We start from the raw sequence: 23,271 nt of genomic DNA on the forward strand, positions 1-23,271 counted from the left end.
TGTATATATGTATATATGTATATGTGTATATATGTATATATGTATGTATGTATATATGTGTATATATGTATGTATATGTATATATGTATACATGTATATATGTATATGTGTGTGCGCATATATATATATATATAAAAAAAACGAAATCTTTGAAACTAACTCTGTATTTTACCATTCCAGCACATCGCAGTTTAGACCAGCGACATTCCAGGCACCCAGGAGCCACACGTGGCCAATAGCTGCCATTTTGAAGTGCAGCTGCGACGTCAGCTGAGTGAAGGGCCTGGACATCAGAGGTGGGGGAAAGCCTCTTCCTACCAACATCTCTTCAGTTCCCAGGGTGGAACAGATAGTGGCCATAAAAGAGCAGAAGGCAGCAAGAATAAAATAACCACACATAGACCACTGCTGGCCACCTGTTGACCACCTTCCTTCCAGATTAAACAGTGAACAAAAAGTGATGGGGTGACAGGAGAAGTAAACTCTATGTCTTCATATCTGTCCAGTCTTTTTTGAGACAGAGTTTCGCTCTTATTGCCCAGGCTGGAGTGCAGTGGAGTGCAATGGCAGGATCTCGGCTCACCACAACCTCCGCCTCCCAGGTCCAAGCAATTCTCCTACCTCAGCCTCCCAAGTAGCTGGGATTACAGGCACGCGCCACCACACCCAGCTAATCTTTTGTATTTTTATTAGAGACAGGGTTTCTCCATGTTGGTCAGGCTGGTCTTGAACTCCCGACTTCCGGTGATCTGCCCGCTCCCACCTCCCAAAGTGCTGGAATTACAGACGTGACCCACCACGCCCGGCCTTTTTTTTTTTTTTGAGACAGACTTGCTCTGTCACCCAGGCTGGAGTGCAGTGGCACGATCTTGGCTCACTGCAATTTCCACCTCCTGGGTTCAAGCAATTCCCTGCCTCAGTCTCCTGAGTAGCTGAGATTACAGGCGCCCACCACCACGCCGAGCTAATTTTTGTATTTTTAGTAGAGACAGAGTTTCACCATCTTGGCCAGGCTGGTCTTGAACTCCCGACCTAATGATCCACCCGCCTCGGCCTCCCAAAGTGCTGAGATTACAGGCATGAGCCCAGCCTTGTCCACAGTCTTGACCTCCAATGTTTATATATGAAGAAAACAGATTAAAGGCAAACTTATTTTGCTATTTGACCTTGGCCCTAATGGTCAGGCTGTGGTTATCTGTTTTATTTTGTGGTGTGGGGGGTCTGTGTAAGTACAAATCACATGCATAAATGTCTACATGTATTTCTGCATTACTCAGCATTATCTTACAAGACATCCAACTTTATTTCTTTTTATTTATTTATTTTTGAGACAGAGTCTCACTCTGTCACCCAGGCTGGAGTGCAGCAGCGCAATGCGACGTTGGCTCACTGCAACCTCCACCTCCCGGGTTCAAGCTATTCTCCTACTTCTGCCTCCCCTGTAGCTGGGATTATGGGTGCGTGCCACCACCCCCAGCTGATTTTTTTTGTATTTTTAGTAGAGACAGTGTTTCTCCATGTTAACCAGGATGGTCTTCATCTCCGGACCTCGTGATCTGCCCACCTCGGCCTCGCAAAGTGAGCCACCGCGCCCGGCCAGGACATCCAACTTTAAATTAGAAATAAAAAATTAGAGGCTGGGCACAGTGGTTCAGGCCTGTAATCCCAGCACTTTGGGAGGCAAGGCGGGTGGATCACGAGGTCAGAAGATCAAGACCATCCTAACACGACGAAACCCCGTCTCTACTAAAAATACAAAAAATTAGCCGGGCGAGGTGGTGGGCGCCTGTAGTCCCAGCTACTCGGGAGGCTGAAGCAGGAGAATGGCGTGAACCCAGGAGGCGGAGCTTGCAGTGAGCCGAGATGGTGCCACTGCACTCCAGCCTGGGCGAGACTGTGAGACTCCATCTCAAAAAAAAAAAAAAAAGTTTGTGACTTACATATAATCTTTAATAAGGCGACTTTAAAATTATTGGTAAAATAGTATCAGCAATGTCTTAAATATTGTTAGCATTTTGTTAACTTTTTTTTTTGAGATGTAGTCTCACTCTGTCGCTCAGGTTGGAGTGCAGTGGCACGATCTTGGCTCACTGCAAGCTCCCCCTCCTGGGTTCAAGCAGTTCTCTGCCTCAGCCTCCCGAGTAGCTGGTATTACAGACGCCTGCCACCATGCCTGGCTAATTTTTGTATTTTTAGTAGAGACGGAGTTTCACCATCTTGGCCAGGCTGGTCTTGAACTCCCGACCTTGTGATCCACCCGCCTCGGCATCCCAAAGTGCTGGGATTACAGGTGTGGGCCACCGCGTCCGGAACATTTTTTTAATCAAGGGGTTTTTGGCCAGGCTCAGTGGCTCATGTCTATAATCCTAGCACTTTGGGAGGCCAAGGTGGGTGGATCACTTGAAGTCAGGAGTTTGAAACCAGCCTGGACAACATGATGAAACCCTGTCTCTACTAAAAATACCAAAAGTTGGCCAGGTACCATTGTGCATGACTGTAATCCCAGCTACTCAGGAAGCTGAGGGAGGAGAATGGCTTTAGCCCAGGAAGCAGAGGTTGCAGTGAGCCGAGATTGCACCACTGTACTCTACGCTGGCTGACAGAGTGAGATTCCGTCTCAAAAAAAAAAAATCAAGTGGTTTTATGATTATTCCTCCAACAATACTATAAGATTTGCCCTAAGGGTTACAAATGATAAAGCCCAGCACATGACAGAATAATCTTTGCTTGCATATGCTTATAAAACATTGTTGGCTTAATGAACAGCTAAATTGTGCACTTTTGGTATAAACTTTTTTTTTTTTTTAGAATGGTATGAGGTCACAGATTGGTTTAAGAGTGTGCCCTTTCTTAAGGATGATATGCATGGAAAGGCCAAAAGCAATTTCAGGATACCAAAAAAACTTCCCCTAATTGGTACTTTAACTAGTGATGCTGGGGTGGAAGAGCTTTTCATTGATATTCCCCTTTATTTAACAATTTATTTAGTTGAATCAAATAAGGTACTCTTTTTACTTTTACAAAGCCCGGATGGCTTCTTTACCATCCAAGGAGGTAAGAAGTTAAGCTGAGAGTTTTGTTTGTTTTTGTTTTTTGAGATGGAATCTTGCTCTGTCACCCAGGCTGGAGTGCAGTTGCTTGATCTCACCTTACTGCAGCCTCCGCCTCCCAGGTTCCAGCGATTCTCTTGCTTCAGCCTCCTGAGTAGCTGGGATTACAGGTGCTCACATCCACACCCAGCTAATTTGTGTATTTTTAGTAGGGACGGGGTTTCACCATTTTGGCTGGTCTGGTCTTGAACTCCTGACCTTAGGTGATCTGCCTCCCAAAGTGCTGGGATTACAGGGATGAGCCACCACGCCCAGCCAGTTGAGAGTTTTAATCCTCTATTACACAATTGGTTTCTCTGGCAATCAACCCTGGTCCTGAGGCTGTCCAGAAGCCTCCAGCCAGAAGTCATCTCATTAACATACAAAAGATGCTTCTCTTTTCAGACATTCTAAAGATTTTAGGGGCTGCATACAAAGAAACTGAGACAAACTCTAGATTTTAGGGGCTGCAAACAAAGAAACTGAGACAAACTAAGTACTGACATTGATAAGAGCCTCCAGACCTGGCTCAGCTCTGGCAGTCTCTGGAAAGCTTTGCTTTACTCACCTCCTTTTAATTAGAACCTACCCCCAATAACCCTGTGGACATTCTTTATAGCAGCGGCATGTTCTGGCATTTCACATCTTTGATATAATCTTGGTGTTTGTTGTTTACTTCCTTATACTTTTGTTCTGGGGAGCTATGTCTTGTTTACACTATATTCCCAGTGGCAATCACAGGCCTCAGCCCATGGCAGGTGCTCAATGAATAGTTGTTTAATCAATGCACAATGGCATTGTCTGTAAAAGGGAAGCAAGGAGTAGGTTAGAGCACAGTTTAGCTCAGCCACTTCCTATCTGGCTGACTTTGGGCAAGTTCCTGAATTTTTTCTTCTTTCAGTCACCTTGTCTGTGACATGAGGAATCATTAAACTTACCTACAGAGTTTTTGCTGATGAAGATTTAATGAGCAAAAATATCTAAATGGCTTTGAAACACTGGCTGGCACAGCAAGAGTGCTCCACACATCAACTGTGTCGACTAAGGGTCAAACTCTTTAAAATATTTGAAGAAATTTATTGAGTCAAATATGAGTGACCATGCCCCATGACACAGCCCTCAGAAGGTCCTGAGGCCATGTGGCAAAGGTGTTCTTCAAAGTGTTCATTATTAAGGCATCCGTCTCCCATAACTTCAATGCACTTTGCTAAACAATGCATTATTTCTGAGGACGTCTGAATCTGTTTCTGTACCAATGGTCTTAATCAGAACATCACATAAATTGCCACATCTGTGTGAGATACTCAGGACCACGGACTCTCACACACTCCAGAAGAAAAGGCATGGATTCTGCTGCTGCCCCTCCAACACCATCGTGGAAATAAAATTTCAGTAAAGGGACCACCAGTTTGACAACCTGCTTGGTGTACTCCACAAAGCATAGTCAAATCAGCTATGTGCTGCAAAAGGTCACTTTTTTTTTCTTTGAGATGGAGTCTCCCTGTCACCCAGGCTGGAGTGCAGTGGCGCAATCTCGGTTCACTGCAATCTCCGCCTACCCGGTTCAAGCGATTCTCCTGCCTCAGCCTCGTGGGTGGCTGGAACTACAGGCGCCTGCCACCACGCCCAGCTAATTTTTGTGTTTTAAGTAAGACGGGGTTTCACCATGTTGGCCAGGCTGGTCTCGAACTCCTGATCTCAGGTATCCACTCGCCTCGGCCTCCCAAAGTGCTATGATTACAGGTGTGAGCCACCGAGCCTGGCCAAGGTCACAATTCTTCCTGTGAGCAGAGACCAGGTAACGGAAGAAAATCACATCACCTGTGTGAGTGGTGCAAAGACAACGTCCTCTGGTGCCAGGACCCAGGCATAAAAGTTACATCACCTGGATGTTGGACCCAGCAATATGTCACAATGGCCCAAGTAGGCAGAGACAGAAGAGTCAAATAATGTCAGTGCAGGGCCCAGCAATGTCACAAAGTCTCCTGTAGGCAAAACCTAAAAGAAGAGAAAAGTGCTGGGCATAGCAATATGCTACAATGTTCCTGTAAGCAGGGACCAGGCAGAAGACGACAGTCACATCGCCTAGATGCTGGGCCTAGTGATATGTCAACCATCTTTTCTGTAATAAAGACCCAAGCAGGAGAAACACATCACCTGGTTGCTGGCCACAGAAATGTGCCACAATTTTCCCTGTAAGCAGGCTGCAGGCAAAAGAGGAGAGTCACATCTCCTAGGTAATAACTGTGACATACCTGTGCAGAAGTATGTCACAATGCCCCTTTCAGGAAGGGGCCAGGTAGAGAACTCCCATCCCTTAGGTGTTGAGCCCAGTGTCACATTTGGGTATGTCACAATACCCAAATATGTGGGGCCTGAGAAAAAGAGGAGAGTCACATCACCAAGATGCTAGGCCAATGATATGTCATAATTTCCCTGTGAGCAGAGACCAGGCAGGAGAAGAGTAACATCACCATGGTTATGGGCATTCAGTTATGTCACAAAGCCCCCTGTAGTCAAGGCCCAGGAAAATGTTACATCACTTGGGTGTTGAGCCCAGCAATATGTAATGATGTCTAATGTGACACATTGTGCTGCAATATGGCACAACATGAAGGACATAGGTTGGAGAGTCACATAACATGGGTACAGGATCCAGCAATATTTGACAATACCCAAAATTTGTAGTGTCCAAAAAGAAGAGTCACATCACTGAAATGCTGGGTCCAGTGATACATCACAATCTTCACTTTGGGTTGAAACAAGGCAGGAGCATCAAACCACTCAGGTGTGTAACAAAGACATATGTCACAATCACACCTGCAGGAAGGTCCAGTAATTAAAAATCCTGCACATGTCCCAGTTCTAGGTATCAGAGTATGCTGGGTCTAAGTATGCTAGTGACAATCTCACCAACTGGATCTGTGCATGAGAGCTGAGAGCCTTCATCCCTTCCATGAACTGTTTGGCCCTAAGCCCAGGTAGGAGAGTCAACATGTCCCCCAGCCAATTAGGGACATGTTGACTATCCTATCTAGGCTTAGACAGGTAGAATTCTCACCTGCCTATGAACTGGATTTAGAAATAAGTCATTATTTCAACTCTAGCCAGATATTCACATATGACAGTCACAATTTTAACTGTAGACTGTGTGTGTGTGTGATTCAGGGCACCAGTGGGCTCTGTCCATGTGTGAGGGTGACAATTCTAACAGTTGGTGGGGAGTGTATATGAGAAACAATCTCATCTGTATGCTGAACCCTGTAATGACACTCTCTGTACCACAAGAGATTTATATAGTATGCAAGAAAGTGGCAATTCTTCATGACCTTTGTACAAAGAGACCCAGAATCATATTCATGACTCTAGGCCTAGCTGTTAAGAGACAGCATCTTGGGCTGGGCACAGTGGTTCATGCCTGTAATCCCAGCACTTTGGAAGGCCGAGGTGGGCGGATCACCTGAGGTTGGGAGTTCGAGACCAGCCTAACCAACATAGAGAAACCCCATCTCTACTAAAAATACAAAATTAGCTGGGCGTGGTGGCACATGCCTGTAATCTCAGCTACGTGGGAGGCTGAGGCAGGAGAATCACTTGAACCCGGGAGGCAGAGGTTGTGGTGGGCAGAGATCACACCATTGCACTGCAGCCTGGGTAACAAGAACGAAACTGTCTCAAAAAAGAGAGTGAGAGCAAGAGAGAGAGAGCATCTCTCCTATTAAATACTGTGAGGTATGAGAGTAATCATTGCATCTGTGATCTAGGTCAAGATCTATTTTACAGGCCAGGCACAGTCGCTCACACCTGTAATCCCAGCACTTTGGGAGGCTGAGGCAGGTGGATCACCTGAGGTCAAGAGTTTGAGATCAGCCTCACCAACATTGGGAAACCCTATCTCTACCAGAAATACAAAAATTAGCCAGGTGTGGTGGCTAGCTACTTAGGAGGCTGAGGCAAGAGAATTGCTTGAACCCAGGAAGCGGAGGTTGCAGTGAGCCAAGATCATGCCACTGCACTCCAGCCTGGGTGACAAAATGAAACTGTCTCAAAAAAAAAAAGATATATTTTACAATCCTGCCTGTGAATAGGGAGAGAGGAGAGTCACATCATCTGGGTTTTTAGCCAGGAATATGACACAACCTTTTTTTTTTTTTTTTGAGATGGAGTTTTGCTCTTGTTGCCCAGGCTGGAGTGCAATGGCACAGTCTTGGCTCACTGCAACCTCCGCCTCCTAGGTTCAAGTGACTGCTGTGCCTCAGCCTCTCAAGTAGCTGGGACTACAGGTGCATACCACCACGCCCGGCTAATTTTTGTAATTTTTTTTTTTTTCCCAAGATGGATTCTTGCTCTGCTGCCCAGGCTGGAGTGCAGTGGCATGATCTTGGCTCACTGCAACCTCCACCTCCCGGGTTCAAGCAATTCTCCTGCCTCAGGCTCCCAAATAGCTGAGATTACAGGCGCCCGCCACCACACCCGATTAATTTTTGTATTTTTAGTAGAGACGGGGTTTCACCACGTTGGCCATCTGGTCTCAAACTCCTCAGGCGATCCACCCACCTCGGTCTCCCTAAGTGCTGGGGATTACTGGCATGAGCCACCGGGCCCAGCTTGACACAACCTTTTCTGAGGGCAGAGATCAGTCAGGAGTGTGACTGCATACTCAGCCAGGAATAAGTTACAACCTTCTCCTGAAAGCAGCACACAGGCAGCAGAGTCACATCACCTGGGTGCTGAGCCCAGCAATCAGTAACAATGCTCTCTGTGGTCCAGGCCCAGGCAGCAGAAACACATCACCTGGTACCTGGGCCAGCCACAATTTTTTCTGTGGGGCACGTACAGGCAAAAATGGAGCATCACATCTCCTAGGTTATTGATGCTGAGGTATGTCACAAGGCCCTCTGTAGAAAGAGCCCAGGTGGTAGTCTCCCATTTTATAGGTGTTGGACCTAGTAATATGTCTTAACATGAAAAATATTCAGGGCCTAAGCAAAAAAGGAGAGTCACATAACCTGAGTGCAGGGCTTAGGAATATGTCACAATGCAACATGTGGGCAGCTCCAAGGCTGGAAAAAAGAGTCACATCTTGGAGGTTCAGAGTCAAGCCATATGTCACAATCTCATTTGTGTGCTTGGCCAAGGCAGGAGAGTCAAATCACTAAGGTGCTTTGCAATGCACACAATCACACCTGCAGGAAAGTCCAGGGATTAGATTAGAAATTCCAAACATGTCCAGGTTCTAAAGGTATGAAAGTCAACACCTCCTGTATGTTGGGTCTAAGTACATGAGTCACAATCGCAATGATTGACAGAATGTGTGCAAAAGAGCCACAATTTCTTCTGCAGACTGTATCTTCTTAGTGTAGTCACAGCCTTACATGTGCACTGAACCTTGGTCTGGAAGTCACTAACCCACCTGTGGACCAGATCCACACATGAGAGGCAATTATCCAACTTTTGACAGCCTCTGTGAAATTCAGAACTTCAACAGTGGGATGTGTTTATGTGGGAGAACGACAATCTTTACTGTTGCCTGGGTGTGCATTCGAGAGACACTCTGTGTCACCTGAGGACTTTATACAATATGCAAGATTGATAATCCTCTGTGACCTTTGCACAAGGAGCTCCAGAATCTTTCCTATGGTTCTTAGCCCAGATATGAGAGTCAACATCTCTCTCACTGACTGAGTCCAGATAGGAGAGTCTTCACCTTCCTATGATCTGGATTTAGAAATGAGTCACCATCCCAACTGTAGCCAGATGTTCACATATGACAGTCACAATTCCAACTGCGGACTGTGTTCACATGTAATTCAGAACCTCACTAGCAGACTCTGTCAATGGGTCAGGGTGACAACTGTAAAGGTTGGTGTGGTGTGCATAGGACAAACACAATCTCACTTGTGTGCTGGGCCCTGTTATGACATTCTCTGTAACACACTAGGGCTTTATATATGTGAGAGAGTAGTAATTCTTTATGACTTTTGTACAGAAAGACTTCCTCATTTTCCTAAGCCTGAGAGCAACATTCTCTCTCCTATTGGCTTCTTCAAGGTATGACAGTCATTATTACATCTGTACGCTTGGCCAGATATATGTCACAATCCTACCTGTATGTAAAAAGCAAATTCAAGAGTTACATCAACTGTGTGTTGGGCCAGGGCTATGTCACAATCCCCCCTGAGGGCAGGCATCAAACAGGAGAATCACATCACTGGGGGCTTGACCAGGGATGTTACAATCCCTCCTGAAAGCAGGGCACAGGTAGAAGAGTGAGATCCCTTGGGTGCTGGGCCCAGATGACAGACAAAACGACTGGTTGCTGGGCCCAACGATATGTCAAAATCTTCCCTGTGGGCAGAATGCAGGCAAAAATACAGAGTTTTATCTCCTGCATGATGGATGCAGAAATACATCACAAAGCTGGGTGCAGTGGCTCACAACTGTAATCCCAGCATTTTGGGAGGCCGAGGCAGGTGGATCACCTGATTTCAGGAGTTTGAGACCAGCCTGACCAACATGGAGAAACCCCGTCTCTATTAAAAATAGAAAATTAGCCGGGCATGGTGGCAGATGCCTGTAATCCCAGCTACTCGGGAGGTTGAGGCAGGAGAACCGCTTGAACCCGGGAGGCGGAGGTTGCGGTGAGCCAAGGTCACGCCACCGCATGCCAGTCTGGGCAACAATAACGAAACTCCATCTCAAAGAAAACAAAAAACAAACAAAAAAACATCACAAGGCCTCCTGTGGGAGGGACTCAGGCAGGAGCCTTCCAACCCCTAGGTGTTTGTTCCAGTTGTATATCACAATGTCTAAAATATGCAGGTCTCAGGCAAATGAGGAGAGTCACATCACCTAGGTGCTGGGTCCAGTGATCTGTCACAATCTTTTCTTTTGGCAGGCCTGAAGCAGAAGAGTCACGTTACCTACATAATGAACAAAGAGATGTGTTATTTCTGTGGGAGCACCCATGCAGGACAGTCACATCACCTTGGTGTTGGACCCAGAGACATGTTGCAACACACAATCTATGCAGGTCCCAAGCAGAAGAGGAGTCATATCACCTAGGTTCTTGGTCCAGAAATATTTCATGATATTTCTGGAGGGGAGGGCCTAGGCAAAGAAGTCACATTACCTAAGTGAGAGGCCTAAAGATATGTCACAATGCCTCCTGTGGGTAGGGCTCATAAACAAGAGGAGAGTCACATAACGTAGGTGCTGGGCTCAGCTTTATGTTCCAATCATCCCAGTAGGAAGGGCCCAAGCATGAAAGAAAAGTCACATCACATAAGAGCTACGTCAAGCGATGTATCACAATTCCCACTGTGGACAAACCCCAGAAGAGGAGTCACATCATCTAGGTGATGGGCCCAAACATATATCACAGTGACTTGTGTGTGCAAGGACCGAGCAGAATAATTACATCACTGGTGTGCTTGGTCCAGCGATAAGTCACTCTCTATTCTGTGGGCACGGCCCAGGCAGTAGAGGAGTGTCAAATCACGTAGGTAAAAGAGGGCATTTATCTGTGCTTTTCCCACAGGAGAGATTGCAGTGGGTCAACAGATAGGTCACAATGCTTCCTGTGATCAGGGTTCAGGCAGGGAACTCACATCATCTTGGTGCTGGGCATAGCAGTATGTCTCAATGCCTTCCAAGGGCACAGCCAAAGCAAATAACTAACATCAACTTAGTGTTAGGCCCAGCAATGTGTCACAATCTCCTTTGTTGTCAGAACCTAGAATAAAGAAAAGTCACATCAGCTAGGTGCTAGGCCCAATATGTCCCAATACCCACTGTGAGTACAGAACAGGCAGGAATAAAAAGTCACATTTCCTGGGTGATTGGTGAAGACATATATTACAATGCCCTCTGTAGACAGGTCCAGGATGAAGCGTTACATCACCTGGGTGTTGCACTCAGCAATGTTACAATGGCCTATGTGTTTAGGGCACAAGCAAGAGTCACATAACATACGCCCAGCAATATGTCACAATACACCTGTGGGCAGCACCAAGGCAGAAGAGGAGACTCAAATCACCTAGGTGCAATGCCCAGCGATGTCACAATGACCCCTGTGGGCTGTATCAAGGCAGAATAGAATCACATTACCAAGGGTCTGGGTCCAGTGATATGGCACTGTGAGCTGGACCCAGGAAACAACAAATAACTCAGATGCTAGGCCAAGGTATATGTCACAATTACACTTGTCAAAAGGTCTTGCCATGACATTAACAATTACACACATGTCCTGAGTCAAGGGATGAGAGTCAACACCTCCTGCATGTTGGGTGTAAGTACAGGGTGGACTGGATTTGTGCGAGAGCCTCAATTTCCTTTGCAAATTGTGTGCCTTAGACTGGGCACGGTGGCTCACACCTGTAATCTCAGCATTTTGGGAGGCCGAGGTGGGCGGATCACTTGAGGTCAGGAGTTCAAGACCAGCCTGACCAACAAGGTGAAGCCCCATCTCTACTAAAAATACAAAAAATTAGCCAACATGGTGGTGGGCACCTGTAATCCCAGCTACTTGGGAGAATCAGGCAGGAGAATCGCTTGAACCCAGTAGGCAGAGGTTGCAGTGAGCGGAGATCACGCCACCGCACTCCAGCCTGGGTTACAAGAATGAAACTTCATCTCTAAATAAATAAAGCTCCTTAGTGAAGTTAGTCACAAAGGTGTGCTGAATTTTGATTAAAGAGTCACTAACCCAAATGTGGACAAAATCCACACAAATGAGAGTCAATTTTCCAACATTCAACTGCCTCCAAAAGTGAGATTCAGAACCTCAAAAGTAGCGTGTGTTTGTTTAAGTAAATGACAATCTTTGCTATTGACTGGGTGTGAATATAAGTTTGACAATCTCACCTGTGTGCTTGGCCCTGTAAGGGCACTCTCTCGAGGACTGTATGAGTTGCAACCTACTCTGAGAACTTTGCGCTGCTTTGGACCCATGATCTTATGTGGCCCTAAGTCTAGGTATGGGTCAACATCTCTTCAATTGGCTGGGTCCAGAGAGGAGAGTCCTCACTCACCTATGAGCTGGGTTTAGAAATGAGTCACCATCTCAACTGTGGCCACGTTTACATATGATAGTTACAATTTTAACTGTGGACTGCATCTGTGCATGAGAATTATGACCTCATCAGTGGGCTTTTACCATGTGTGACGATGACAATTCTAAAAATTGTCAGGGAGCGCTTACATGAAACATGATCTAACCTGTTTGCTGGGTCCTATGACGACATGCTCTGTATCATCTGAGTGCTTTATACAATATATGAGAGAGTGGTGATTCGCTATAACCTTCATGCAGAGAGGAGACCCGGGATTTTACTCCTTTTTCTAAGCTTAGCTGTGAGAGACACTATCTCTTCTATTGACTGGTACGAAGTATTAGAGTCATCATCAAACCCGTGAGCTGGGATGAGATATATGTTACCAATCAACTTGTTGGCAGAAAGCACCCAGGAGAGTCACATCACCTGGATGCTGGGCCACTGATATGTAAATTTTTTCCCTGAGGGCTGTGAAAAGGCAGGAGAGTCACATCATCTGGGTTTTCAACCAGTGACATGTTACAACTTTCTCCTGAAAGTTATGTACATTCAGGTGAGACACAACGGCTGGCGGCCAGGCCCTGCAGTGTCACAATCTTTCCTGTGGGCAGGGTACAGGCAGAAAAGGTATCACATGTTTTATGTAATGGATGCAGATATATGTCCAGATATATGTGGACAGGGCTGAGGCAGGAGCCTCCCATTTTTTAGGTGTTTGGCCCAGTGAAATGTCACAATACCCAAAATAAGTGGTTGCTAGACAGAAGAGTCTCATCACCTAAGTTCTGGTTTAAGTGATATGTCACAATCTTTCTTTTTGACAGGGTTCAGGGAGGAAAGGAGTCATATCACTGAGACGATGAACAAAAATAAATGTCCTAATAACCCCATGCTCAAGGTCCATGTGAGAGAGTTGAATCACCCATGTGTTGAACCCAGTGACATGTCAAAATATACAATTTATGCAGGGCCCAGGCAGGAGAAGACAGTACCTTCACCTAGGTGTCAGGCCCAGTGATACATCACAATACCTTCTGTGACAGAGTCCAAGCAGTGGAGAAGAGTCACATTACCTAGGTGCTGAGTCAAAAAATATGTCACAAAAATCACTGAAGGGGGGGCCCAGGCAGGAATCAAATTACCTAAATTAGGGGCTCAGAGATATGTTGCAATGACCTCTGTGGGTTGGACTCAGGAGAAACAGGAGAGTCACATAACCTAGGAGCTGAGTACAGCTATATGACATAATCACCCAATTTGATAAGCCCAGGCAAAAGAAGAGAGTCATATCACATAAGTGCTGGGCCAAGTGATGTGTCACAATCCTCATTATGGACAGTTCCCAGAAAGAAAAGGAGAGTTACATCATCTAGGTGATGGGTCTAGAGATGTCACAATAAGCCATGTGGGCTGGGATCATGCAGAAGAATCGAATCACTTGTGTGTTAAGCCTAGTGATAAGTCACTCTTTTCTGTGGGCATGGACCAGGCAGGGTAGGACAGTCATAATATCTAGGTGCTGGGCCCAGAGATAGGTCACAATCTCTATTATTAGCAAAGCCCAGGTAAGAAAAGAGTTGCCGGGCACAGTGGCTGATGCCTGTAATCCCAGCACTTTGCGAGGCCGAGGCAGGCAGATCACCTGAGGTCAGAAGTTTGAGACCAGCCTGACCAACATGGAGGAATCCCTCTCTACTAAAAATACAAAAAATTAGCTGGGCGTGGTGGCAGGCACCTGTAATCCCAGCTACTTGGGAGGCTGAAGCAAGAGAATTGATTGAACCCGGGAGGCGGAGGTTGTGGTGAGCCAAGATCATGCCACTGCACTGTAGCCCAGGCGACAGTGCAAGACTCTGTCTCAATTAAAAAAAAAAAAAAAACCCAAAAAAAGACAAAGAAAAAAAAAAAAACAACAAAGTTCTACTGTGTACTAAATATTTCACAAAATATTTTTTCTTTTTTTTTTTGAGATGGAGTTTTACTCTTGTTGGCCAGGCTGGAGTGCAATGGTGTGATCTCGGCTCACTGCAACCTCTGCCTCTCAGGTTCAAGCGATTCTCCTGCCTCAGCCTCCCGAGTAGCTGGGACTAGAGGCACCCGCCACCATGCCCAGCTAATTTTTATATTTTTAGTAGAGAAAGGGTTTCACAATGTTGGCCAGGCTGGTCTTGAACTCCTGACCTTGTGATCCACCCACCTCAGCCTCCCAAAGTGCTGGGATTACAGGCATGAGCCACTGCATCTGGCCCAGAAAATTTTCATAAACAGGGGCAAATATTATTACTTCTCATAAATTATTGTTGTATTGTGCATTAATATATAAAAAATTGCTAGGATAAAATTTAGTAGTCAATATAGCCCAAGAAAGATTGTTGCCAGGCATGGTGGCTCATGCCTGCAATCTCAGCAATTTGGGACTCCAAATGATCCCAAAGGATCACTTAAAGTGAGGAGTTCCAGACCAGCCTGGCCAACATGGTGAAACGTCTCTACTAAAAAAAAAAAAAAAAATCAGCCAGGCGCAGTGGCTCACGCCTGTAATCCCAGCACTTTGGGAGGCCGTGGTGGGCAGATCACAAGGTCAAGAGATCAAGACCATCCTGGCCAACATGGTGAAACCTGTCTCTACTAAAAATACAAAAATTAGCTGGGTGTGGACCTGCGCCTGTAGTCCCAGCTACCTGGGAGGCTGAGGCAGGAGAATGGCTTGAACCCGGGAGGCTATGTTGCAGTGAGCCGAGATCACGCCACTGCACTCCAGCCTGGTGACAGAGCGAGACTCTGTCTCAAAAAAAATACGTAAAAATAAATTTAAAATATAAAAAATTAGCCAGGTGTGCTTTTGCACATGTAATCCCAGATACTCGGGAGGCTGAGGTGAGAGAATTGCCTGAACCTGGGAGGTGGAGGCTGCAGTGAGCTGAGACTGTACCACTGCACTCCAGCCTAGGCAACAGGGCAAAGACCTCGTCTCAAACAAACCAACAAACAAACCAGGCTGACTTCTGCGTAAAATATTCCCTGATCTAGCATCTACTTTCACCATGTTCTATCCCTCCCCTTCCCACCTTTTTTCTGACTTTGTTTTCTCTTCCTTATGAAAGAAAGTCCTTTTCTCTCTAACCTTTAAAATTCTCCAACATCTTATAATTGGTGCTTTCCCCTTGTTGCAATACTCCTTTAAAATTAAGTAACTTCATTAGCTGGGCATGATGGCGGGTGCCTGTAATCCCAGCTACCTGGGAGACTGAGGCAGGAGAATTGCTTGAACCCGGGAGGCGGAGGTTGCAATGAGCCAAGATCACCCCACTGGACTCCAGCCTAGGGAACTGAGCGAAATGCCATCTCAAAAAAAAAAAAAAAAAAAAAAATTAAGTAACTTCTTACCAAGCACAGTGGCTCACACCTGTAATTTCAGCACTTTGGGAGGCTGAGGTGGGTGGATCACCTGAGGTCCAGAGTTTGAGAACAGCCTGACCAACATGGTGAAACCCCATCTCTACTAAAAATACAAAAATTAGCCAGGCATCGGGGCGCCTGTTTGTAGTCCCAGCTACTAGGGAGGCTGTGGCAAGAAGATCGCTTGAATCTAGGAGACAGAGGTTGCAGTGAGCCGAGATTGCACCACTGTACTACATCCTGGGTGAGAGAATGAGACACAAAAAATTAAGTAACTTCTTACCTAAATCTAAATTTGTCATATTTTACAAAATCTAGAAACAACCTCAGAATAATAACAACTCTATTCCCAGAAAGAGCTTCCCAACCCCACTTTTGTGCCAATCCCAACTGCATCTGACTGTGGATTTCGAGGTTTTCAGGGCTCCGTGACTTCTCTAAGTATAAATGCTCTGTCCATGGCTATTGTGAGCAGGCCAGGACATCTGCAGGGGAGGCTCCTCAGGCAGAACTGGCTGCTCCTTCAATGATCTCACTTTACAGGCAAAGCTGTCCTTAGCTTGGAGTCACTGAGTTCAGGCTTCTACTTACCAGTCAGGGTTACTCACTTAGTTTTAAATAAGAAAATGACCAATGTAAGGCCAGGTGCGGTGGTTCAATGCCTGTAATCCCAGCACTTTGGGAGGCTGAGGCAGGAGGATCACTTAAGGTCAGGAGTTCGAGACCATCCTGACCAATTTGGGGAAACCCCATCTCTACTAGAAATACAAAAATTAGCCGGGCGTAGTGGCATGCGCCTGTAATCCCAGCTATCCATAAGGCTGAGGCACGAGAATCCCTTGAACCCGGGAGGCGCAGGTTGCAATGAGCCAAGATCGCACCACTGCACTCCAGCCTGGGCGACAGAGCAAGACTCAGTCTCAAAAAAAAAAAAACAACAACAAAAAAAGTCAAAAAACGAAAATGACCAACGTTTCAAGAAAAGAGTAAAATCACTCCAACACATTGTTTATAGAATATTGTAAGGAAATTGTAAGACTTAAATTTTCTACTACAATATAAAAAGCTTAAGTAGGTTTGGGCACGGTGGCTCACACCTGTAATCCCAGCAATTTGGGAGGCCGAGGTGGGTGGATCACCTAAGGTCAGGAGTTCGAGACCAGCCTGGCCAACATGGTGAAACCCGTCTCTACTAAAAATACAAAAATTAGCTGGGCGTGGTGGCGCTTGCCTATAGTCCCAGCTACTTGGGAGGCTGAGGCAGGAGGATTGCTTGAACCCGGGAGGCGGAGGTTGTAGTGAGCCGAGATCATGCCACTGCACTCCAGCCTAGGCAACACAGCGAGGCTCCATCTCAAAAAAAAAAAAAAAAAAAAAAGAAAAGCATAAGTATCTGTCCTTTTCAGACAATAACATGTTATTTAAATATTTCCCTGATAGACAATTTAATAAACAACTATATGTGAACATTTCTAGAAGGTGTCAAGTTCCATCTCATAAAATTTAGCATTAAACTTGGACATTCAGACAACAGAATACAGAACAGAGATACCCATCGTTACAAATTCTAGACCCTGCAAAAAAGGAGTTGATGGTTTGAGAAATATATACAATGTACCAATTAATCTATCACATTTGCTTGTAGAAAATGTATTCACTTTCTATAGCTTTAATGGAAAAAAGATTTTTCCATTTCTCTTCTCTGACAGCATTCCCCAGAGCAAAGCCCTGGGGTTCTATTTAAAATCATGCAACCGACCGGGCGCAGTGGCTCACGCCTGTAATCCCAACACTTTGGGAGGCTGAGGCGGGTGGATCACGAGGTCAGGAGATCAAGACCATCTTGGCCAACATGGTGAGACCCCGTCTCTACTAAAAATACAAAGAATTAGCCGGGCATGGTGGCGGGCGCCTGTAGTCCCAGCTGCTCGGGAGGCTGAGGCAGGAGAATGGCATGAACCCAGGAGGCAGAGCTTGCAGTGAACCGAGATCGCACCACTACACTCCAGCCTGGGTGACAGAGCGAGACTCCATCTCAAAAAAAAAAAAAAATCATGCAACCAGAAAAAACAGACATGAGAAACTTACTACACTCACTCTGGAGAAGATAAATAAGAATCTGTAACAAATAACATATATGACTAGATTTTTCTGAAATATACCTTTCAAAGTCTTTGACATTTTAAACATCATTTAAGCTCTTTTGATGAAATGTAACTTACAGTTATTAAAAAACTGAAATTGAAATAAGTGAAAAAATCTTTCCAAGGTGACAAACTCAGGAAGTGGCAGTGCTGATTGGAACACAAACATGTCTGACTCCACTGTCAAGTCAGACCATAATATCACTCAAAACATTCTCCCATCCCCATCCTGCCCATTAAATTAGTGACCACCTTCCCAGGAGACACTGTACTGTACCCCACTGTAAGCCTCAGGTGCATTTTGCTTCAGGTTCTTGCATTGCCTTACTGGGATGGGATCTTCTTGTCCTTTGGAAAAAATTTGATTTCAAGAATCAACAGAAATCATTTCTGCTTTTTCTCATCAATACCAACATCTGATTGGCTCACCACCAATGTGTCTACTAAGAATAAAAATTAGGTTGATAGGTTGAGAGGTCGGGCGTGATGGCTCACACCTGTAATCCCTGCACTTTGGGAAGTGGGTAGATCGCCTGAGGTCAGGAGTTCGAGACCAGCCTGGCCAACATGATGAAACCCCATCTCTACTAAAAATACAAAAAATTAGCCGGGTGTGGTGGCAGGTGCTTGTAATCCCAGCTACTCAGGAGGCTGAGGTAGGAGAATCACTTGAACCTGGGAAGCGGAGGTTGCAGTAAGCCGAGATTGGGATAATGCACTCCAGCCTGGGCAACAAGAGTGAAACTCCATCTAAAAAAGAAAAAAAAAAAAAAATAGGTTGAGAAGAAACTTTTTAACTGTTTACACACTTGTTCATTTTTATGTCATCAGGGAAGACCCCTCAATATATTTCAGAGTCAACGGGTAACATTTTATTTTTAATAATTTTTTTTGAGACAGAGTCTCGCTCTGTCACCCAGGCTGGAGTGCAGTGGCATGATCTCAGCTCACTGCAACCTCCGCCTCCCAGGTTCAAGCGATTCTCCTGCCTCAGCTTCCCGGGTAGCTGGGACTACAGGTGCCCGCCACCACGCCCAGCGAATTTTTGTATTTTTAGTAGACACAGGGTTTCACCATATTGGCTAGGCTGCTCTCAAACTCCTGACTTTGTGATCCGTCCACCTCCAACCTCCCAAAGTGCTGGGATTACAGGCATGAGCCACCACGCCCAGGCTTTTTTTTGTTTTATTTTTTGAGATGGAGTCTTGCTCTATTGCCCAGGCGGGAGTGCAGTGGTGATCTTGGCTCACTGCAACCTCCGCCTCCCGGGTTCAAGCAATTCTCCTGCCTCAGCCTCCTGAGTATCTGGGATTACAGGCACATGCCACAATGCCCAGCTAATTTTTTGTATTTTTAGTAGAGACAGGGTTTCACCATGTTGGCCAGGCTGGAAATAATTTTTTACTCTGGGACTGGGTGCAGTGGCTCATGCCTGTAATCCCAGCTACTCGGGAAGCTGAGGTGGGAGCATCGCTTGAATCTGGGAGGCTGAGGTTGCAGTGAGCCGAGATTGCACCACTGCACTCCAGCCTGGGCAACAGAGCAAGATTCTGTCTCAAAAAAAAAAAAAAGGTATACTCTGCACCAGCAGCATTAACACAAAAAGTTCTATTAAACCCTGACACCCACTCAAATGTCACCTCCTTTATAAAGCTCTCTCTGATTTTCCCTCTATGTCAGTGGCACAATTGATCACTATTACCATTCAGCTCAATACCTTATGTCTTATGTGCAAGTATTATTCTCCAGAATAAATTAATCATTTACACATCTATCCATGCTAATGAACTATAAACTCCTACAGGGCAGGTATGTTGAACCCTGTTCATCTGTGTAATCCAAATGTCTTATACATAATAGGTATCATATACAAGCAAAATCCCTGTCAGGGAATTATTGGAAAAGCTACCAAATTCTTCTAAGTTCAAGGGTACATGTGCAAATTTTTTACATAGATAAATGTGTGTCATGGCGATTTTTTGTGCAGATTATTTCACCACCCAAGTATTAAGCCTACTACCCATTAGTTATTTTTCCTGATCCTCTCCCACCTCCAATAGGCCCCAGTATGTGTTGTTCCCCTCTATGGGTCCATGTGTTCCCATCACTTAACTCCCACTTGTAAGTGAGAACATGCGGTATTTAGTTTTCTATTCCTGTGTTAGTTTCCTAAGAATAATGGCTTACAGCTCTGTCCACGTTCCTGCAAAAGATATGATCTCATTTTTTGTATGGGTGCACAGTGGCATGGTGTATATGTACAACATTTTCTTTACCCAGTCTATCACTGATAGGCATTTAGGTTGATTCCATGTCTTTGCTATTGTGAATTGTGCTGCAATGCACATACGCATGCATGAGTCTTTATAATAGAATGATTCACATTGCTTTGGGTAAATACCCAATAATGGATTGCTGGGTCAAATGGTATTTCTGTCTTTAGGTCTTTGAGGAGTTGCCACACTGTCTTCCATAATGGTTGAACTAATTTACACTCCCACCAACAGTTCATAAGGGTTCCTTTGTGAAAAAATAATTTTAATTTTCTAAGAGGTTAGCTTTTTAGACAAATAGTATACAAGAAAATTTTCCGCAGGCCTACGCCATCCAGCTGCTCTTCTGAGAGGCTACACTCTTACTCCTCAGGCTGTTCTCCAAGAGATGACCCAGGGGATGATATTCATTAGACACTCCAAGAGATATGGCCACTGTGGGTATCTTGGATTATCCCAGACCATTCTGAAACTCATGACCAAAAAAAGACTGGAGGGCTGCTGTAAAGGGCTCTGTAATTTCTCCAAAGCAAAGCTTCAACCCAAATATTTACTAAGGTGTGTGTGCCTAGAAAAGATAAAAGGAAGAGGCACAGATTTTTTTTTTTCCAGTGGAATTTCAGAGGATTATTTTCTACTTTTTTCTCACGTAAAATGTTTACAGACTTGGGAGGCTGAGGCGGGTGGATCACCTGAGGTCAGGAGTTCGAGACCTGCCTGGCAAACAAGACAAAAGACTGCCTCTACTAAAAATACAAAAATTAGCCAGTCATGGTGGCGGGAGCCTGTAATCCCACCTACTTGGGAGGCTGAGGCAGGAGAATCCCTTGAACCTGGGAGGTGGAGGTTGTAGTGAGCTGAGATCACGCCATTGCACTCCAGCCTGGGCAACGAGAGTGAAACTCTGCCTCAAAAAAAAAAAAAAGAAAATGTTTACAGACAGAAAGCAAATCTTTAAAAACCTGCCATTCACTGCTGTGTAAAAACATGATTAACAATTAAAACACTGTGTTTGAAATGTACAATAAAGGACAAATAGTTGATAGTGTTGTAAATTGGGGAGAGGAAACTGTCCTCATTTCCTACATTTGAGAATGTAGGAATGAAAGCGGACATTTATAATTTTACTGCAAGCCTGAGTTAAGCTAGGAGAAAAGGTGGATTTGAAGTCCTGCTTGCCATACATTAGGAAGTCACAGAGGTAAACCAGTCCTCCTGTGGAGTGTTGAGATAACTAAAAAGCAGGAAATTAGACTGAAGGGGCTCTAGTGCCCTGTGTTCATAAGTAAAGAATGAAAACCCTAACTCAAATTCACTTCTTTTAAATTACTATTTTAGGCAGAAACAAAATTCAGGCTTAACCAATCATAAACCTGCAATTAACCTCTGATTACATAACCAGGAAATTTCCACCTGAATCATACAAATAAGGTGACTACCTAACTGTAACCAATTCTCCAATTTGGTTTGCCTTCTCACACGCCCTTTATAAAACCCTTTCCTTTATGTCTCTCAGGTGGGCCACATATTATGGCTGGGTGTTTTCCATTTCACCAATCACTGCTCAAATAAACTGGTTAACGTTTTAACATTGACTCCCTTTAATATTTAATAGAAGCGGCTGGGCGCGGTGGCTCATGCTTGTAATCTTCGCACTTTGGGAGGCCGTGGCGGGCGTATCGCTTGAGGCCAGGAGTTCCAGACCAGCTTCCACCATGGTGAAACCACTTCTCTACTAGAAATACAAAAATTTGCCAGGCGGGGTGGCGCAGGTCTGTAATCCCAGCTTCTCGGGGGCCGGGGGGCGGCGCTGAGGCACGGGAATCGCTTGAGCCTGAGAGGCAGGGGTTGCAGTGATCACGCCACTGCACTCCAGCCTGGGCAACAAAGCAAGACTCCGTCTCAAACAAACAAACATGTTTAACAAAAGAGACTGGGAGTCTCACCTGCCACAGCTCCTTCTACGCACACACGAGTCGGAATTCTGCCCTAATGACCCGCCTGGCATCCCTGAACAATCCGGGAAATACTCGGGGCTGCGTGCAGAGCTGCCCAGGGAGCTCCAGACAGGGCGCCGCAGGGTCCGGGAGGGACGCCGGGGTGCCGGCTGCGGGCCCAGCCGCCATCTTACGGCGAGAGGGGTCTGGGGCGGAGCTCCGCCAGCGGAGACTCAGGTCGGCGACCCGGGAGCGGACTGTGGGGAGGCCGGTCCCGCCGGTTTCACAGCTCGCTCTCCCCTCTCGGGATGCCCAGCCCCGCACACTCACCTTTTCCCAGCTTCCAGGATGTCCTGGCATCTTAGCTGTGCGTCTCCCAGAACCTGCAGGTCACAGGGCAAGAGGCTGTGACAGTCACCGGGGGCTCCCGAGGTGGAGGACGCAAAACAGCAGAGACTGATCCCAAGCTCTGGCGGGAGCGAGATACAAAGGCCCCACCAAATGCCGGAAGCCACGCCCTCCTCTCCAACTGGGCGGTTCCTGCGCTAGCGCCACTGATTGGATAAAGCACCAGCACTCTCTCTCCATACCAACCCCCTCCTCTCAGCATTAGTGCATTTTACTGACAGGAAAACAGACTAAAGTAGGTAGGGTAACGTGCACAGGGAATTACAGCTAATAAAGAAGTGAGCTGAGACTTGAAATGCACTTGCTCTTTCCCTTACCTGGGTTTGCTTGTATAATGCATCTTATTTACTACTTAAGGGTAAGAAAAAAACATTTGGACTTTTTTTTTTGTACCTAGTTTCGCTCTTATTGCCCAGGCTGGAGTGCAATGGTGCAATCTTGGCTCACTGCAACCTCCGCCTCCCGGGTTCTAGCGATTCTCCTGCCTCAGCCTTCCGAGTAACTGGGATTACAGGCACATGCCACCATGCCCGGCTACTTTTTGCATTTTTAGTAGAGACAGGGTTTTGCCGTGTTGGCCAGGCTGACTCCTGACCTCAGGTGATTTGCCCCGCTCAGCCTCCCAAAGTGCTGAGATTACAGGCGTGAGCCACCGTTCCCGGCCCATTTGGACTTTTTTTTTTTGAGACGGAGTCTCGCTCTGTTTCCCAGGCTGGAGTGCAGTAGCACGATCTCGGCTCACTGCAAGCTGCGCCTCCCGGGTTCAGGCCATTCCCCTGCCTCAGCCTTCCAAGTACCTGGGACTACAGGCGCCTGCCACCACGCCTGGCTAATTTTTTTTTTTTTTTTTTTTTTGTATTTTTAGTAGAGACAGAGTTTCACTGTATTAGCCAGGATGATCTCGATCTCTTGACCTCGTGATCCGCCCGCCTCGGCCTCTCAAAGTGCTGGGATTACAGGCGTGA

At 45.9% G+C, this 23,271-nt stretch overlaps 1 long non-coding RNA gene and 1 other non-coding gene across 4 annotated transcripts; both read right to left on the reverse strand.

Annotated features, from left to right (window-relative positions):
- Nucleotides 1-38: 38 nt before the first annotated feature.
- On the reverse strand, nt 39-22,491 carry LOC103783570 (uncharacterized). 2 transcript variants are annotated; one of them, XR_010110868.1, is made up of 5 exons: nt 22,229-22,491; nt 18,364-18,438; nt 17,966-18,036; nt 10,700-10,824; nt 39-10,012 (listed from the first exon to the last, which is right to left on the reverse strand). It is a non-coding gene; the product is annotated as an uncharacterized LOC103783570 (transcript). The 2 variants fall into 2 exon arrangements; XR_010110867.1 differs by lacking the exons at nt 17,966-18,036; nt 18,364-18,438 and having other exon boundaries at nt 22,229-22,480.
- Nucleotides 21,545-22,219, reverse strand: LOC134729616 (uncharacterized). 2 transcript variants are annotated; one of them, XR_010110869.1, is made up of 2 exons: nt 21,908-22,219; nt 21,545-21,696 (listed from the first exon to the last, which is right to left on the reverse strand). It is a non-coding gene; the product is annotated as an uncharacterized LOC134729616 (long non-coding RNA). The 2 variants fall into 2 exon arrangements; XR_010110870.1 differs by having other exon boundaries at nt 21,545-21,795.
- Nucleotides 22,492-23,271: the final 780 nt, after the last annotated feature.

Source organism: Pan paniscus, chromosome 20 (genome assembly GCF_029289425.2).
Source record: "Pan paniscus chromosome 20, NHGRI_mPanPan1-v2.0_pri, whole genome shotgun sequence".
Classification (NCBI taxonomy): domain Eukaryota; kingdom Metazoa; phylum Chordata; class Mammalia; order Primates; family Hominidae; genus Pan; species Pan paniscus.